This window comes from Peromyscus leucopus, chromosome 19, assembly GCF_004664715.2.
Source record: "Peromyscus leucopus breed LL Stock chromosome 19, UCI_PerLeu_2.1, whole genome shotgun sequence".
Lineage (NCBI taxonomy): Eukaryota > Metazoa > Chordata > Mammalia > Rodentia > Cricetidae > Peromyscus > Peromyscus leucopus.
The window spans coordinates 42,967,156-42,987,038 of record NC_051079.1 but is presented as its reverse complement, the minus strand read 5'-3'; the positions used below and the strand labels follow the sequence as shown (position 1 = coordinate 42,987,038).

The following is a 19,883-nucleotide window of genomic DNA, read 5'->3' as shown; positions in this document are numbered from 1 at the left end:
CAGAACTACCTTCGCTGTAGTCTGTATTGGCATCCACGGATTCCACCTTCACTTACTATGACTTTCTATGGCTCTGTTTTCTTGTTATTTACTTTGTCATTAGTTTGTGGATGATTTTCACTATGTAGAGAGAAGTTCTCCCTTCTACCCTAAAAATGAACAAAAATTTCACTAATTATAAATGTGGGCTAATGCTTAATTTTCATGGAAATATATAATTACTGCATTATTTCTCAAACTACACGTCTTTTGAATTTCCTCTGTGTATAAGATGTTACGATTTATTCACAAGCATGTCCTTGATTTTCCTTGTGAAGACCAGTGACTTTAACCACATACATGTATTTATGTTGATCTTTTCATGTCAATTTTCCTAGAGTACTGTAAAACTCAAATCATAGATTTAAGATTATAATATTTCAAGATACTTTACTAAGTTCTTGAATTTATAAAACTTATTCTTGGCTGGGTGGTGGTGGTGCATGCCTTTAATCCCAGCACTTGGAGGCAGAGGCAGGTGGATCTTTGTGAGTTCGAGGCCAGTCTGGTCTACAAAGTGAGTTCCAGGACAGCCAGGGCTTCAAAGAGAAACCCTGTCTTGAAAAACTAAATAAAATAAAATAAATAAAACTTACTCTTTTATGGAAGAAAAGTTTTAGATAATTTAATATCCTGTTCTCCATAGTCACTTTCATGTTTATTTTGCGCATGTGTGTGTGACAAAACACATAATAAAAAACACTTTTTAAATGCTTCATCTATCACACATAATGTGTGAAAGAGAGAGAAAGAGAGAGAGAGATACTATAGAGTGCATTAGACTTACTTTATTCTATTTGCTATATTTTCTAAATTATCTTCAACAATACTTATTTACTTTTTAAGATTTATTTTGTTTTTAATCATCCAAACATTTCCAGAGATTTCATATGAGAAAACTGAAGTTATTCCCAAGAGAACTCACTTAGGACATAACCAATCACAGCATTTTGTTCAAAGATTGATGAGAACATTCAGTAGTACTAGATCCCTCTTCTCTCACAATCATTTGATAAATCCAAAAGAGCCCCATTTAAAATACCAGCAGATATTTAATACAAACTCTGGTAAACTTCCTTAAAAATTGGTTGTGAAAGAGAAAGATGTAGAACTGCTGAAAGACTTGGACAGAGGCAAAAGTTCTACTATAACTTAAAGACATACACAGCTAAAGCAATCTGGGCAAGTGACATTAAAAGAGGCATACGCAATTAATGAAGCACACTGGAGTCCAAGAATAAACCACATGTCCTCAGTTGAGTTTTTGCAGGGCATCAGCGGAAGTCTGTTCTTTGTTCATCCGTTCCTTTCATGAGTTGTCCTCTTCTGCAGTTTCACAGGTGAGACTGCCTTTCCCTTCCTCTGTGCACGGCGCTCATTTCATCATTTTCTGGAGCGCTGGCAGAGTGGTTATGAATCCCTTTTTTTAAACCTCAAATTGTCATTTCTCATAAGTTTTAAGAGATAACATTGATGAACATAGCAACCTGCCTGACAATTATTTACTTTCAGGGCTTAAAATATATCATTCCTTGTTTTGGGTTTTTGTTGGAATTCCTGGCTTTTGGGGTTGCTGACAAGACACTGACGACGTTTTTCTGTTCTTGACTTTGTATGTGGGTTGGTATTCTCCCCTAACTTTGCGGATTGTTTCTTTGCTTTGTGGTTTCTACATGTTAACTGCAATGGGTTGTTGATTTCTCTGGTCATGTCCATCTGGGTCCTTAATGCCTCTTTTGTTTAGGTGTCCATTTCTTTCTCTAATTTGGAGAAATTTTCTAATATAATTTCATCGGGCAAAATTTATGAGCCTTTAGACTTTATCTTAGTTTCGTCTACTCATGGGTTTTTAGGTTTGGTTTCTTGAGTATATTCCAAATTTTTGGAAGTTTTGTTTATGTTCATTAATGCTTTTATACACACACACACACACACACACACACACACACACACACACACACACATATCTGAGTGTATTGTTGGCTTGATACTGTCTCCCACATGAAACTCATTCCTCTGCTTGCTCTTATATGATGGTATACCTCTCCAGTGTGTTTTTTTAATTCGATTGAGTTCTTCATTCCCAGGAATTCTTTTGGCCTGTATTTCTGAGTATCAGTTTCCTTATTGGTTTTGTTTTCTCTGTGTTTGTAAATTTCTCCTCCAAGTTACTAATTGGCTCATCAGCTTTGGTAACTTTCCTATTAGGTCCTGAATGGATTTCCTTGATTAACTTGATTCATCTATTTGTTTGAGTATTCTATATGGTCATTAGTCCGGGATCCTTTTTCACAACATGTCTGCTATTCCCTTACATCTGATCTCTAGCACTCAGCAGCTCCAAGTTTGTGGATGTGTCACAAAGGGGTTTTTCATCACTCCTTTTGTGTCTGTGTTTGTGTGTTTTTTATGTGGCTTGCTCATCTGTTTAGAAAAAGATATGCTTCACTTTTTTATATTTTCTCATTTTTCCATCTTTTTCTGTTTGTTTTAAATAAGTGCTGTAAGTGACTTGTTTTCACTTGGAATTGTTTCCTACTACTAATTTGGAGTGGGTGTAGCAAGTTTTCTCATCAGGACCACCAGCCAGCAAATAACGACATGGAGACTTATGATTAATTATGAAAGCTTGGCCTTTAGCTTAGGCTTGTCTCAGCTAGCTCTTGTAAGTTAAATTGACCCATTTATACTAATCTATATTTTGCTATGTGGCATTACCTCTCTTCCAACTTGTACCTCCTGTGTCCTCTCCATGTCTGGCTGGCGACTCTGCTTTCTTCTTCTCAGAGTTCTCTCTGTCCCTGGAAGTCCCACCTAATCTCTTTCTGCCTAGCTATTGGCCATCCAGCTCTTTATTAAACCAATCAGAAGGCACCTTAGCACAGACACATCTTCACGGTGTTAACAAATATTCCTTAACACACTGGGGCAAGGAACTCCAGTAACAGTCATAATGGTGTAGCTGCCACCCTGATGCTGACTTGTAGTAGAAGACACTTCACTTGTGCTCCCAAGAAGATTTGAAGGTAACATTACTATGTTATTGGATGTGGGAAAAGTTGTATATATGTTGTCCTTAGAACGAATTATGATGATTATCATTTTCAGCTTGGTAAGACCTAGAATAAACCTAGGAGACAGCATGTGAGGGTTCATCTAGATTATCTAGAAGCAACTTGGGAAAACCCACCTTGAATGTGGACAGCACTGCATCTTAGGCCACAGTCCCAGACTGCGTACAAAGGAGAGAGCTGAGCGCGGACACTCATTGCTCTCTGTTTTCTGACTGCTGATGCCATGTGATCCACCACCTCCTGCTCCTACTCTCATACTGTCTCTGGCACAGGGGACCAGATCCAATGAGGCTGAAAGCAAAATGAAGCTTTCCCTCCTTGGGATGCTTGTCAGGTATGTTGTCACAGAAACGGGACACGTAACTAACACACTAGGGCTGTCAGTGTTGGAGTAGTGAAAGGAGGAAGGTGTGAGGAAATGGGAAGAAGCAGCAGCAATGAGAATGAGAAAGAAGGTGTATGGATTATAGGTACAAGATGTGATAGAGGCACCATTGTTAGTTAAAAGGAAAACTATTGGCCTTTCTGCTGGGTACTGGCTGCTTGATGTCAAAATGGGCAAGTTCATGAAACCCAGGAAAGTGGTGATAGTTCTGACTGGTGATAGTTCTGACTGGACGTTACTTCAGACTCAAAGCCGTCATTGTGAAGAACGTGGATGATGGCACCTCAGACCACCCTTACAGCCATGCCCTGGTGGGTGACATCCCTGAAAAGTGACAGCTGCCATGGGCAAGAAAAAACATGGCCAAGAGATCAAAGATCAAGTCCTTTGTGAAAGTTTATAACTACAGTCACTTCATGCCCACCAGGTACTCTGTGGACATCCCCTTGACCAAAACTGTTGTCAACAAGGATGTCTTTAGAGACCCAGCCCTAAAATGCAAAGCCAGGTGGGAGGCCAAGGTCAAGTTTGAGAAACCATACAAGACAGGGAAGAACAAAATTTTTTTTCAGAAGCTTTGCTTTTGGGTATATTTTTGTTTCTATCATTAAAACAAAACAAAAAGAAAAAGAAAAATATTGGCTTTCTGTGATTAAGGCTCTGAGGTACTGTGGAAGTCACATTCCCACCCAATTTACCTTTCTTACAATACTAAGATACTGGTCCAGGACCCACAGCAAATTTCCTACAATTCCATGCAGCTGACCCAGGAATTTGTAAAGGAGGGAGGTTGCATTATCTGGCAAAACTTTCTGTGTCTGAACCTCCGATTCCTGACCACACATTTGCTTCTCTGTCCCATGGCTGCTCTGCTTTGACCTCACCTCCATACTTACCTTTTCCAGCCTTTGTTTGCTGTTTCTTCAGACCAGAGACCTTCTCTCTCCAGCTTTTGTGGAATCCACCCATGAGATCACTTTCTGTGGCCACATATGAGCTGATGTTACATGGTGGGAGCAGTCTGCTGAGGTTGGGTGGATCTGGTCAGCTGCTGGTCGGCAGAGAAATTCCCACTTTGCTCTTCCTTCCTTCCTTCCTTCCTTCCTTCCTTCCTTCCTTCCTTCCTTCCTTCCTTCCTTCCTCCCTGCCTCTCTCCCTCCCTCCCTCCCTCCTTTTTTCCCATCCTCCCTCTCTCCCTCTCTCCCTTCCTTCCTTCTTCTCTCTGTCTTTTCTCTTTCTCTCTCACTGATAGGATCCCATATAGCCCAGGTCTTGAACTCATAGCAGACCACAACCTTAAACTTCTGATCCTCATGCTTTCACTTCCTGAGTGCCAGGATTATAAATGTTCACCACATCTAGTTCATGAAGCACTGGGGATTGAATACAGGGTTTTAGCCTTGCTAGACAAGCACTCTATTGATTATAATTTCCTTATAGAGTAAACTATATTTTGTTTTTTTTTTTTATCTTAACTTCTTTCCATCTGGTTGAAGACAGTTTATAATTGATCATCTCACCCAGAAATTTTAACAATGTGTAAATTAAAACCACAACAGGGTATCAATTTGCAGAATTGGAGTGGCTGACACTCACCAGCTGACAATATCAAGCGTTGGTACTGTGTGGAGTTCTTGGCACACAGAACTACATTGGTGCAGTCATTTTGGAAGGAGATTAGAATCTGCTACTAAGCCTACCTAGTACAACACACTTGGTAAAGATATCCACACAATGGCTTGTATGTGAATCTTAGAATTATCTGATTTCGTTGGCTTGAGATACATTTCATGCTCATCAGTGGGTGAATGGACCGACTGTGGCATCGCCATAGTTTGCATCATAAGTGTCGCTTGTTACTGGCTTGGCACTCTCGGAAGGTGGTAAAAACTTTGAAAGTTGGTGGCCTAGAGGGAGGAGCTTAAGTCATTGGCAAAGTGCCCATGTATTGGGCTGAGGGATCCTGATTTATTCTTCCTTTTTGCTTCCTAGCCGTGAAGCAAGCAGTTCTGTTCTGTGGAGCATCCACCATGATGATTTTCTTGATGGACAAAGACCCAAAATAATGGTCATGTATCAATCATGAAGTGAAAGACTGACAAAATAAACCTTTGCCCTTGTTAAAAGTTAGTTACCCCACTTATTTGTTATGGTAACAGTAAGTTGACTAACACAAGTGCACACCTGTATCATAGAATACCATTCATCTGTGAAAATGGATAAATCACAGATACCCAGAAGGACACAGCTCAACTAAGACCTATGATTTTTCATATAGAAAGGAGATACAAAAGAATGCACATTATATCACCATGTTTGTATCAAGCCCAGCACCAAACACCTCTTTTCTTTACTCAGAGAAATCAAACCATGTTTGCCTGGGGTGGGTGTTGAAGGAAATGACCAAAAAGCTCTCAAAGTACTTTCTAAGAGTGAGAGAATGTTCTCCATTGTGATTGATATGGTAATTACATAGATGTATACATTTGTTATCAAACTTACCACTTTAATTGAGTGCAATTTATTACATCTAAATTATACCTCATTAAAACTGATTATAAACTAAATGAAAAAAATTACAATAATTTGGCCAACACACCATATACTGGCTAATTTTTTTTTACAGTGACAGAATCAAGTGTCAATGAACATGTAAAGAAAATTTAACTGTCTTATACGGCTGGTGAGTGAATTGGTCAATCGCTCTGCAAAAGAATTTGGAAGTATCTTCTTGAACCAACCCTTTGCCTATGTAAGACCCAGCGATGCCACCTCAGAGTAACAACTGGAGAAAAGTGTACATTAATGTTCATTATAGTTGAAAGGAGCAAACTATCCAAATATCCACAGGAAGTAGATTGGATAAGTAAATTACAATAGAATGCTATACAGCACTGAAGTAAAACACATCCCACAGGCAAACATACCAAACGTCAACTATGCGGTGAAAAAGTGAAAATGAATATGATGTGTAACTCCATACACAACTGTGTGGTTTAGAACTCATGACGACGGATTGTTTGCGGGGCACAATGACGGGCAGAGGCATGGAGAAATTTGTACAGAAAATATGCAGAGTTTGAGTTCGCTCTCTGTTATGTTTCCTTGGTGAAAAGTCAAATTGGATGCTTACTGGACATATTTAGCTAACTATGTTACTGTTCCGGGAAATTATCTGAAACATCAAACAACCGGGGAAAAAAAAAAAAAGTAAAAGGCCTGATCAGTTTTCCATCTTGATGAGTTTAAAAATTCTGTGAGGTCTAATAGGAAGCTGTGAGCTCTCAAGCCCTTACAAAGTCAGAGTTTATATGGAGTTACTGCTTCGTGTGTTTTCTAAGAAAGAAAATTTTAAACAAAGCACAATATGACCAGATAAATTTTAAAAAGAGATAACATTTTACACTATCAGTAGTAACAACATTAGTAGTAGCCATGTTATTACAGTAGTAATATCATAACTACTACTACTGAAAGATGCGGGGGAGGTGAATATATTTAACAATTACCCACTGATTCCAAAAAAGGAAGTACAAATTAATCTTATACTGTACAAGGTTACGTATACCACCAAAGGAGAAGAGAATGATAGTTGGCGTAATTTCAATGTTATACTGCAGCAAGGGATATCAGAAGACTTTGTAGTTGTTGAGGTGTCAATGTTTTACCCTCCAAAACTTGGTTGAAATTTGGTGGGAATTAAAGAGGTCCTTATGTCCTGAGGGCTTCACCTTCCTGAGTGCTGCTGTTATTGTGGGAGAGGTGGTTGACTGGCTTTCCCTAGCTCTGGGTGTCTTTGCTGCGTGATTCCCTTCTGTCATGTTGGGATGTCGTAAAAGGATCCTTGCCAGACACTGACCTGACCATATTGGCTTTCAAAGCTTCCAGAATGTGAGGCAGTAGAAAGAAATTTGTGGTCATTCAGAATTACCTCATCTCAAGTATTTCTTTATAACCACACACACACACACACACACACACACACACACACACACACACACACACAGAGAGAGAGAGAGAGAGAGAGAGAGAGAGAGAGAGAGAGAGAGAGATAACAAATGGGTTCCAAAAATGAAATTAGCATAACTCTTTTTTAAAGGTAAAGTAGCCGCACTATTCTGTTCCCCACACTGAGTTGTAGGATTTTCTGAAATAGTATGACTTGTACGAAATAGTGTAGTTATATGAAAAATAAGTATACTTATATGAAACTAATACACTTATAGGAAATAGTATAGCTTGCATGACTCTCTCCGTGTGATGATAATTACCAGTCAATCATGGCCGCCACAACAGTGCATATCCAGCATAACTCCAATGTGGACTTTGATGTAAACATGACAGTTTTCAGTAAAGCCCTAGGGTCCTGAGAATTAAGCCGTGCACCACTTAGCAGCTGAGAACCTAGTATGAATACTTGATAAAAATGAAAGCTCCGATGTTACTGTTTATTGAGCTGATTGTTGCAGAAATGCTCACCAAGACACTTGACCAAGCAATGAATGCTAAGGGCTATAGATGTGATTTATGGCCAGCAACACCTCCAAAGGGATCCGCTGCAGCCACAAACTTGTGCAAGTTATAAATTTGAAAATCTTGGGAGCAGCAGTTTTCAGAATATGTTCTGCATCATATTAGCTTCTTGGGAGGTTGGAGAGTGTAACAAAGGAGAAAAGAGGCATCCTGGTCCATAAATTGGCAACAACTCAGCAGGTTTAATGTCTATACTGATATCGTCAGCATAGGTCTTCCTGAAAAACTGTATCCTTAACGCACAATGGAGCATGACGTGTTCTGCTTCTCAGGCCTATTGGGCCAGTGAAGGCAATTTCCTTTTTCATGATGCTTCATTTAGGAATATTGTCCTGCTGTGTGCAGTTTAGGATATGTTACTTAAAACCACACCATGAAAGACTGTCATTGTGGATTTTCTCATCTTATTTAGGAACGTTCAGTGAGCTACTTTTGATTTTAAATGCACCTATTTCTAGATCTCTCTGACGTTGTATGGATGATAAACTGGTAAGCAGCGTTTATGCTGGGAAACCTCAGCTATTCCTCTGAGGTCTGTAATTTTATGATCTGCAGAGGAGCGAAGAAATATAATTTTGAACCTTCTATTTTTGATGTGCAAGGGCTTTCTCCTGCCCGACTTCTGACATTGTGAGCAACCAACTCCTCAGTCATGATAGCCATGTGCAAAGTGCAAAGCCACACCTTTTCTCCCTGGCATCAGGTTGATTTGCATTCTCACTCCAATTTCAGGGTCTTCTCTCATCTTCAAGGGATGTGGGTGTGAAACTGTATTGATACAAACAATTGAGGCAGAGTCTGCAGAGAGTGAAAAGTCGTGAAACCAGTGGTTAAAACGCACAAATACCATAAAGGGGAACTTCCGAGTGTGAGGGTAGAATTAGGTCAGCTAGTGTGAAGTCAGTGAGGGTGAAGTCAGTAAGCATGAGGCTAGCCAGAGCAAGGCTAATGAATTTGAGGTCAGTGACTGTGAAGCTAGCCAGTGTGACCTAGCCAGCGGGAAGCCCCAAGTGTGACGTCAGCCAATATGCGGCCAGCCAGTTTGAGACCTGAGAGTTTGAGATCAGCAAATGTGAGGCCAATAAGTGTGAGGCCAGCCTGAATGAGGCCTGCCAGTTTGAAGCCAGAGTGTGTGAGTCATTGTTAAGGCCTGCCAGGTTAAGGCTGGTAAATGTAAGGCCAACAATTGTTAAGGCCAGCCAGTATGAGGTCATGGAGTGCTGGGTCAGCCAGTGGGAGGCCAGTGAGTGCTGGGTCAGCCAGTGTAAGGTTAGTGATTGTAAGATCAAGCAAGGTGAGGTCAATAGGAAGGGAATTTCATCTTTGGGTTCTCTTGCTCTGTGGGGATGGTTTTGATAGGAGAAGAATCATGCAAATCCATGAACCTTTAAATGAGGTCAATAAGTTCTTGGAAAGGATTGAAAATTTAGCGTCATAATTCCCTCTGTCATGTAGGACAACTAATTGTGTTTCACAATGAAGCTTCAAGAGAGTCAGTAGGAAGCAGCACACACAGCATCAGCATCCACTGTACAGCTGGTGCAGGGACCAGTAAGAGAGCTGTGACCTTCTCTTTGAAAGAGTCTATGAGTACCATTACATGAGCTTCATATGCAATCAGTCATGTGTGGGCAGGAACATGTGAAAAGAATCCAGCTATTGGATTGTTATCCTTTTGCTAAGAAAGATTTTGATGTCATTAAATGTAAAACAGGTGAACAATATGATTTTAATGTGATTGACTATGACTTACACACATAAAAACATTACCAAAGGAAGAAACAGAAGTTATAACTCCACATTGGCTACGTTCTACAACCATTAGTAACCTTCACAATGCTGGCTTGGCTTCTGCTAAGCAAACCTAAAAATCATTGTGTGTGTGTGTGTGTGTGTGTGTGTGTGTGTGTATGTGTGTGTGTGATATAAGCATGCATGTGCCATGGGATATATGTGCACATTAGAAGAAACTTGTGAAAGTCTTCTTCTACCATGTTGATCCCAGAACTGAACTCAGGTCATCAGGATTCTCAGCAGGTGCCTGTACCTGATGAGCCATCTCACTAGTCCAAGAAAACTTTTGATTGCTAAAAAACTATCACCACCTAAGTAACGACTTACATGTTGGCATCCTTACCACTCACTCCTCAACTTTTTTATTCAGAAATTGTAGGGGAAACTAAGGATGTTAGCATAGACAGCCACCGAACTAGGCTACTAGGATATTAAAAATGCTACAGATGGCTAGAGAGAGGGCTCAGAGGTTAAGAGCACTGGCTTCTCCTTGCAGAGGACTTGAGTTCGATTCCCAGCACCCACATGGTACCTCACAACCATCTATAACTCAAATCCCAGGGAATCTCACACTCTCTTCTGGAAACCAGGCACCCATGTAATGTGTATACATACATGCAGGCAAATCACTCATATACACAAAATTAAATTAAGTTTAAGAAATTTAAATGCTCCAGAATATAAGAAGGAAAAATAATCTACTGAGAGAGAGAGAGAGAGACAGAGAGAGAGAGAGACAGAGACAGAGACAGAGATGAGAAGTCACGTGTTCATAGCTGTGGGGGAGGGCCCATGAGATGATAGGACAACTGTATGAGTGCAAGCATGTGGTTATGAAAACAGTCTTATAAACATATCCAATTTGTCTTTAAATTCATAAGTTTAGCACAATCTCAATGAAAGTATTGTCAGTTTTCTCCCTGATGCTAAGCAAGTTGTTTCAAATATAGGCTATGACCAATCTGTAGAGAGCCTTGTAAATGAAAATAATGTATATATTGGGGAAGAGGGGGGTCTAATACAGCTGGTGTTAAAACATATTATAAAGTCACAACAGTTAAGGGTGCTTTGCATTGCTTCAGACAGATAGCCTAGAAACATGTGTGTTTACTTTCACAAATTTAGTGTGTGATGGAAGGCTGCATCTCCAGGCAATGGGAAAGAGTCGGTCCCCAGAGTGATGATGCAGGGGGGCAGCCCAGCCATCTGGAAAGGTAAAAGTGATGCAATCTTCCTGTCTCACACCACATTCATGCACAATCCATGATCCAGAATGCAAACACGTTGAGTGAAATAATTGAAACAGTAAGAATATAAGTGTGAATATATTTATATTCTAGAAACAGGGACTTTTTAAAAAAAATATAGACAGCACAATCTAGAGGTAAAAGGCAAGGTTAACATATTTGACTTCGAGACAGGGTTTCTCTGTGTAACAGCCCTGGCTGTCTTGGAACTTGCTCTGTAAACCAGGATGACCTTGAACTCACAGAGATCTGCCTGCCTCTGCCTCCTGAATGCTGGAATTAAAGGCGTGCACCACCACCGCCAGGCTGACTACATGAGTTTTTAGAGATAGCTTTTATACAGCAAAAAAAAGCAGAGTAAAAAGCGAGTCGCAGGCAGATGAAGATGCACACAGCTTACATCGGAACAGGAGCCTCCCAGCACAGAAAACGCTTTGATGAACTGTGAGAGGAGAGCCAGGGAGACTGTAAGAAAATGGTCAAGTGTGATGAGCAAGCAACCTGTAGACGAATTCAAGTGACTTTAAGAAAACAGGCTCAAATGAATGTATAAAAAAATGATTTAAATTACTTTTCTTAAAGGATCATACAAAGTCTTGGGTTTTGTTTTGACATTTCCAAAAAGAATTGCTTCTGTCCATGTGTGGTCCCCTCTTGTCTCCCACCACTCTACACCACCTAGACCCTTCCACCCACGTAGCCATTTCTCAGCCTTCACATCACACTTGTTCTATTTATTGTCCCTCACAGCTTTTGGCTCCTTTTGTAGTTTCATGAACTATATCCACCCTCCACCACTCACACACACATTCATACACTCCACATACATATATATCATATAAACAGTTACAAGTTAGGCTCCACGTAAAAGAGAACATGAGGTCTTTATATGGCAAAGATACTATAAATCATTATCAGAGCATGCTTTCTTACACGTGAAATTTTAACCGTATGCTAGGCTGGCAAGATGATAGGATGTCATGATAAGTGATTTTTTTTTTAATCTAAAATGCAACATGTTACAATCCCTTTGTAAGTTGTCAACATATATAAAAATTGCATGTCTTTTTCATTCCATATGGAATCCTGCATGTATAACTATATTTTAAAATGCTACAGAAAAAATACCTAGGAAGAATATTAATTTTAGTATTGTTTGCATTACCAAAACATTCAAAATAATCTCAGTGTCTTTTAAGGTCATGACCTTACAATGGAAACTAACAGCCATGAAGAGAAATGAACAGGGACATCAGCCTTCCACTGGAACCTATAACCCAAGGAATACTATAGAGTTCTAGAAAAGTACTTGCCAAATGCACTAACTGATATGAACATGAGGAAGATGTTGGGAGCACAGCACGAAGGTGCTTATTATACAGGGCTTAAATACACTGGCAATAATCCCCCAGCATCAGACTCCCTGAAGTTTCGATCCAGGTTGACGAAGAGGTGATCCAGGTTGATCACCTCTTTGTGATTTGTTTCCCTGCTGTGACACCTGCAGAGACCCCCTCCGGGAGGAGAATATAAATATAGTTGTGTGTAATGATGACCAGACATCACTGCCTACTCAATAGACTGTTACAAAGAAGGGGGTAGAAAGATGGCTCAGTGGCAGAGGAGCTTGTTGTTAAGCACCTGAATTCAATCCCCGAGACACACATGGTGAGGGAGAGAACTGACTCTACAAATTGTCCTCTGAGCTCCACTCACATAGCAATTGAGACTAACGAACATCATCCATGAAATGTTGGGCATACAGAAATCCCTACCGTAAACTATAGGCCAAGTTTCAACAACTGATACTAAACAAACAAACAAAAAAAACAGCAAAAGAGAAAGTACTGGTTGTGAAGCTGAGGGGTCCTAACACCTTTATCTCTCAACATACAAACCAACTTTAAGATGTATTGAAACAAGAAAATGTCAATATGGACCACTCCTTAATGGTTTCTGGAATATGTAATTCACTGGAGTGATGTACAAAAAATATTCCTCAACTTGGTGATGTGGGCAAAAGAATAGTAGGGAACGATATCATCACAACTGGGAATTATTTTAAAAATACTTCAATCAACATGGACAACAGAAAGAGGTCCTAATAAAAACAGGAGACCAAAAAAACAAAAACAAACAAAACCAAGACTCAGAATTCAGCATCCAAACAAGAAAAAAAAGAGCTTTGGGGTCATTCCTTGATCTCTGGTCCCAAAGAGTCCATAAACAAAGATGTCTTAATGTGATGTATAGCATGATGTTGACTCCACCAATAGCTTCCAGGAGCAGGTTCTGTGTGTGGTACTCTCACACAAAACTCTCCGCTGTGCTCGTGGGAGCTCTCACTCTCACAGCAACTGCAAGCTGGGTGTTGGTTCCTGGAGCCCAGAAGCTGAGCTCTGTACTGCATGCAGCTTACTCTTCTCTGACTGGGATGTTTTCACTTGAGAAGTAAGGCAGAAAAGATGAATGAACTCTATCAGACTATGAACTCCAAAAGTGTAATTAACTTATAGGCAGTTCGGTAACTCCATAATATTTGGTTCTTTATTTTTTTTTCCATTCTTTTACTGTGAAAATGAAGGAATGGGTTCTTTGATCAGCAGTCGTATCATTTCTGTAGCTTAGCAAGGACCCAGCTTAGCAATTTTAGTGAATTTAAAAGAAGCAAAGGAGGGTACAGTGGCTAGAGGGACGGATGGCTCAGTGGTTAAAATGCACGATTCTTTCAGAAGGTCAGAGTTCATTTCCCACCACCCATGTCAAGTGTCTGACAATTGCTCATAACCCCAGCTCCAAGTGATCCATCAACCTTTTCTGGCTTCTACAGACTTCTGCACTCATGTGCACAAACCCATATTCAGACACAGACACAGACAGACAGACAGACAGACACACACACACACACACACACACACACAATTTAATAGGGTTGGAGAAATGGCTAGGCAGTTAAGTACACCTGTTGCTCTTGCAGAGGAATTGACCCCAAGTTCAACTCCTAAATCCATAACAGATTGCTCACAACTGCCTACAACTCCAGCTCTAGGGGAATTCAATACCTCTGGTCTCTGTGGACATTGACATCCATGTCCATATATCCACACACAGACACACACTCATATACATAGCTAAAAAGAATGAAATTAATATTAAATAAAATTGAAACATGCAAAAATCTTCTTAAGAATAGCAAGGGAGAAGACACACGTAACAATTGCCATATGGACTTTCCCCATTCTTCAAGAATAATGTGTCTCACAGAAAACTCTACTTTAGGCATTTATCTATGTATCCCCTGAAATGTAACCTCTGAATGACCCATAGTCCTCTGTAGGGTTTTTTCCCAGAGCCTCTTACAAGCAAGACCAGCCTATTCATGCATGCTGAAATGATCTTTTAATCAGGATAATAGTTTGGGAAAACATGAGTTCTCTGCTATTTCTCCGTCTGTATGTTACCAGTGTGGCTTCCCATACCCCACTTCCTCCGCATTCCTTTAAATTATGTTATTTTAATCTCTAAGGCAAAATTTGAAGCTCTCGTTTTGTAAGTGAGGAGATATATATATTTCAACATCCATTCAAGGGGAAAAATATCAAGAACCTGGAGACAGACAGGGATCTTCTGAGCTCAGTAAAGGTCTCTATCTGGCATTGCCACCATACTCCACTGCAAATGATGGAAGAAAGCCTTTCTCTTACCAATGAAAAGACAATCCTTTTTTTTGTATCCCATGACTTACTGGAGGTGTGAGCCAGGGCTAGAAAGCAAACAAAGAAATAGTAGTCTTCATTTGTGGGTGAGAAGGTTGTCTATGGATAAAATTCCACATTACAAAAATAAAGAAATGGTTAGCCTTGTCTCTGTGTACGGGTTCAATATAAAATTCAGTTATATATCTCTGTCACCATTGAGGTAGAAAGAATAAAGGCCTTCTAAGGATGTCAATGTTCTAAGTACTGAAATCTATGACTTTAAAAACATGGCAAAATCATTCCGGATTATTTTGGGGAGTCTCTCTAATTCTGCGAATCCTTGAACTGAGGGTCCTTGCTTTGCTGCAATACAAGAGATGGAAGGAAGGTCCAGGCAATGAACATACTGGTTTCACTGATGAGATACTGGATAATAGGGAAGGCACGTGAGCAGAATGGAAAAGTCAGAAAGGTAAGGAAATAGGTCCGTCCCAGAGACCCCAGGAAGGAAGGCAGCCCACTTGGAACACTGACCTATAGAACATTAACATACTAAATGTTATCACAAGTTACCAACAGTGAGGTAACAGGTTCCGCCAGCAAGAAAAAACACAACTACTATCAGTAGCAACAGAGAAGAGACTTAAAGAACAGTAGAACTTATACCAGCAATGAAATATGAACTAATAAGGGATAAACTTAACAAAACATGCTTAGTATCTATAATGGATGAAAAAAAAAGACCACTGCTGGAAGTGTGAGGAGGGGACCCAAGTAAATAGAAGCAGAAAGTCTGGATTGGAACATGGTAATTTTAAGAGCAATAGCGCTTCCAGTAACTGTAAGCAAAAGCTAAGATACAGGGGGATAAATTTAACAAAAATGTACAAGGCAATTTACCCTACAAGATGAAAGCACTTCTGTAGGAGAGTGAAGAACATCTGAATAGAGAAGCCACATTGTTTGTGAGTTGGAAGACTACTGCTATTGCATTAGCTGAACTCCCTTAAATGTTTTGTAAATTCAGTACAATTCAATAAGAATTCACACAGTTGCTTTCTTTGTAGAAATTGACAAGGTGATTGCAAAATTTGTATAGAAGACAGAGGTTTCCAAATCGCTAAAGTGATTTTAAATATCAAAGCCGGAGCAGGGGAGTTGGCTCAGACAGTACAACATTTGGACTTGAGTCCGATCCCAGAATCCACTTAATAATTGATGGTCATGATGGTACACGCTTGTAATTTTAGCCATTGGGAGATAGAGAAAGGCAGATCTCTAGGGTTTGTGGCTGAGTTTCAGGCCAAAAAGAAAGTTTGTCCCCCAAAAGAAAGTGGGTATCATCTGAGAAACACCAGCCTAGGCTGCCTTAGCCCCCTCCCCTTCACCCTACACACACTCACACATGCACGCACATACACATACCCATGCACATGCGTTCTCCTGGATGACTCATTTGCTTGAATCCTATGTAAGCCCTATGGCTATAAGAACCAGCAGAAACACCTCTTGAATTAAGAAGTACTACCTCCAGAATACCTGGTAGAAAACTTAATGGTTTATGATAGCAAATATTTCTCTGGACTCAAAATTCAGAAATGAGAGAAGTTGATGAATAATTAAGATCATAATCAACAACTTAAGCTTCTCGACTGATACTGTTAAGTAAATTAGCACGTTAGCGTAAGAGACTTTTGTCCAGGATGCATGGTTTGATAGAACTCAAGACAACAGGAAAACCACTCACTAAGACCTCTTCCCTGTGATCCCCTCCCTCCCCACCCCTGCACTGTGCTGAAATGCCTATGCGAACTGCAGAGCCTTCCAATGTGACCTTTTGGAATCGGTACTGTTTGCAAGTTGAGGAGTAGGACAATGCCATGTTGGGCCTTTCATCCACTGTGATTGGGATCCTTATTAAAAGAGGAAGTGAGACCTGCACACCAGGGGCAGGATCCTGTGGGGCAGAGCCACCTAGGAAGCATTACAGTGTGAGCTAATGAATGACAAAGACTGCCTCCCAGCCAGCAGAAGTGGGATACATCAAAAGAAATATGCAAATGAAAATAAGCACATGAGAAAAAAAAAAGCATTCCAAATTCTCATCAAGAAAATGTAAATTAAACCCACCATGCATTCACTGAATAACAAAAAATTTAAAAATTAGAACTGTTTTCAAAGACAGGCTGCTAACAAAATCCTCACCCATGGCTAGAATGCCAAATTTCATAGACATTTGGAGATACAGTGTGATAGTATCTGTAAAACCAAATATGCATATGTCGTATAACCTAATACGATTGCTCATTTGTATTTATGAAGAAGAAATTCACACACACACACACACACACACACACAATCTTTTAAAGTGTTATTTATGGAAATACTAAGCTGAAAAATAAAAGGAACTGGGGAAAGTATAGTTAAAAACAAACTTTCTATCAAGCGCTGTATAGATGTATGATGCATAGCACAGCCACACTAAGGCTCGGCCATCAAAATAAATGAAGTATCAATTCAAACAACATGAAGGAATATTAAACATATCCGGTATGTGAGAGAGCCAAGCACAAAGCTAGGGGGCTGTGTCATTTCTCCTACGTGGATTTCTTGAGAAGGCAAAACCTCATGAATATAAATGGGTCAGTAAGAGCCAGCGGATGAGAACTGATGGAGAACTTTTGTAGTAACAAGAGTGGCCAATTACTGTAATGTAGGCAACATAGATCCATATGTTTGTCAAAGTTTGTGAAAAGGCAGGAAGTTGGCAAATGCTACTGTCTGGTGACGCACACTTCAATATGGATGCTATAGGGCTGGGCATGGTAGTACAACACCCTTAATCTCAGGAGCCTAGCAGAAGCAGATGCATTTCTGTGAGTTCTAGGCCAGTCTGGTGTTCATAGGGAGTTCCAGGTCAGCCAGGTCTACATAAACCTGGTCTCATTTATATGCTATAAAAAGCACAATTTCATTTTTAATTTGATGTAGCCACCTAAGATTTCAGGTTCATGGGCAAAATGAAAAGTCCTAGCAAGATAATCAGTGTTAATCTTCATTTCCTGATGACCGAATGGGAGGGCATTTGGATTTGCATGTATTTGCTCCATTTTCTTCATTCTTCTCAATACATTGTGTTATAAGATAAAGAAAATGCTATTTAGACTTCTTCCACTTTCAAAATATGCCTAAAATATGTGTTCTGAATCCCCAGGTGCCAGGACACTCAATAAGGGAATCTTGATGTGGGGTACTTAATCTATGAACTAGCCAGTTTTCCTTTGAGGTAAGGTCTGGTGTCAGTTATGTGAATTATTTTATTTTAGTCTTTTTTGGTAATATCATTTTATTAATGTAAGAATACTTTCAAGGATTGCTCATAGGCATACCTTTACCTCAGAGAACATTGTGTTGCTCTCAACTTAATCCTAATGTAGATCATACTCATCAGCCCCTTCAGTATGCCAACAGAGCACTGTGTATTTAAGAGATTCCATAGTGAAATTTATTTGAGTAACTGTCTTGCAAAATAGAACATATGTCCTAATATAGACTTTATCTCTGAGGATGACACTTCTCAATGTCGCATACTTTCCAGATGGTAGCCTACACCATAGAAAAGAACTACCTTAGAGTTTCTTACAGACCCTCATCTCCATCAGACATGGAACTTCTATGATTACTATGTGTGCAGTGAGCTGTTTCTTTGCGTCCCTTTCCTTAGGTTGCTATTATCTTACTTACGCCTCATTGCAGCCAATAGGTTTTATCTAGCAGCTACAGTGAGTTATACCCATTGCGGCACCTTTGGGTGTTAGGATCCTGCTCTCACTCTTCCGGCTCTCACCTCTTACATCATCGGGGGCACAAACGACTGACTGCGTACCACCGCGTGGCCACGCAATCTCCACCTTGAAAAGCTGTGCACAGACCCCCACCCTCTCTCTTTCCTGTTTCCTCTCTGCTCTGCTCCCGCCATCTTTCTGTCTCTCCAGGCCTGGTTTCTTTCTAATAAAGCTCTTTCTAACTCTGGGAGTGGTAGCCATGGCTCAGAACTTTTCCGCCGCACCCACCGACCCACCAGCGCCGTTCATCCTTTCATGGAGTTTCTTTGTGGGCTTTCCAAACATAGGTTTTCTTTCTCCTTTCAATGACTCTGTTTGGTCAAACACCACTGTCAGCTGTCAAACAGGGCACCGTTTTCTTTTGCTTCTTCTCACCCTTCATCAGTTCCCCCAGTTCTTTATAGTTCCAAATCCGACAGTGAAAACATTTATCAGAGAACATTTCCTAAAATACTTTACCTTTTTAAACAGATGAAAAATAAAAACAACTTGAATGCTATTAGTTTCAGTTTTTTTCTTCCATTTTTTGAAAAATGAGCATGAAAATGCTAAGATATTTTGAAGTAGTTTAAAGTTTTATCCAGCAAACAAATGCTTGTAGCTAGGGTTGAAGAATCAATGTTGTCTGTGGAAAAAAAATAATTTCATAAATATACACTCATGAGGGCATATATATATATAAAATATTTATGATTTCCATATGTTTACTAGAAACTAAACAGGTTTGTGATGTAATTGTGTGAATATGGATGCAGACACATCAAGGTTATTACAACATTGTGTTGTGTTCTATGAAGTTATATGTGAGAAATAAAACACTGACTTGAGTGACATTCACACATTAGCAATGTCTATATTCCTCTAGTCCAACTTCACACATGGGTATAAATCTTGCGTTTCTTAATTTTTTCTTCCACCCACTCCATCCACTTAATGCTTAAGGGGAGTTCAGGATCGCAAACACATCTTTTTTAGGGTTTTGTCATGTTTGTGTTCCCTGCTCTGGTGAAGTAGACATATATCTTGCTGGATGGGAAGGAATCGGGGGTTCTCTTCCTTCCCAAACTGACACAGGAAAGTAAAGATGACCTAATGTTATGTTCCCAAGCATTAGATTTTGAAGAGAAGACAGGACATCAATGCTAAGCCCATGAACAATTACCTTGTGGGGTTTTAGAGCTTGTAAAATTACTACAGTAGTAAAATTACTACTACTATTGTGTGTATGCAATGGACCTGCTCAGCTTCATGTCCCAGTACTCCAGCTG

At 39.9% G+C, this 19,883-nt stretch overlaps 1 pseudogene; it reads left to right on the top strand.

The window, feature by feature from the left end:
• Nucleotides 1-3,667: 3,667 nt before the first annotated feature.
• Nucleotides 3,668-4,109, top strand: LOC114706085 (annotated as a pseudogene).
• The last annotated feature ends 15,774 nt before the right edge of the window (nucleotides 4,110-19,883 follow it).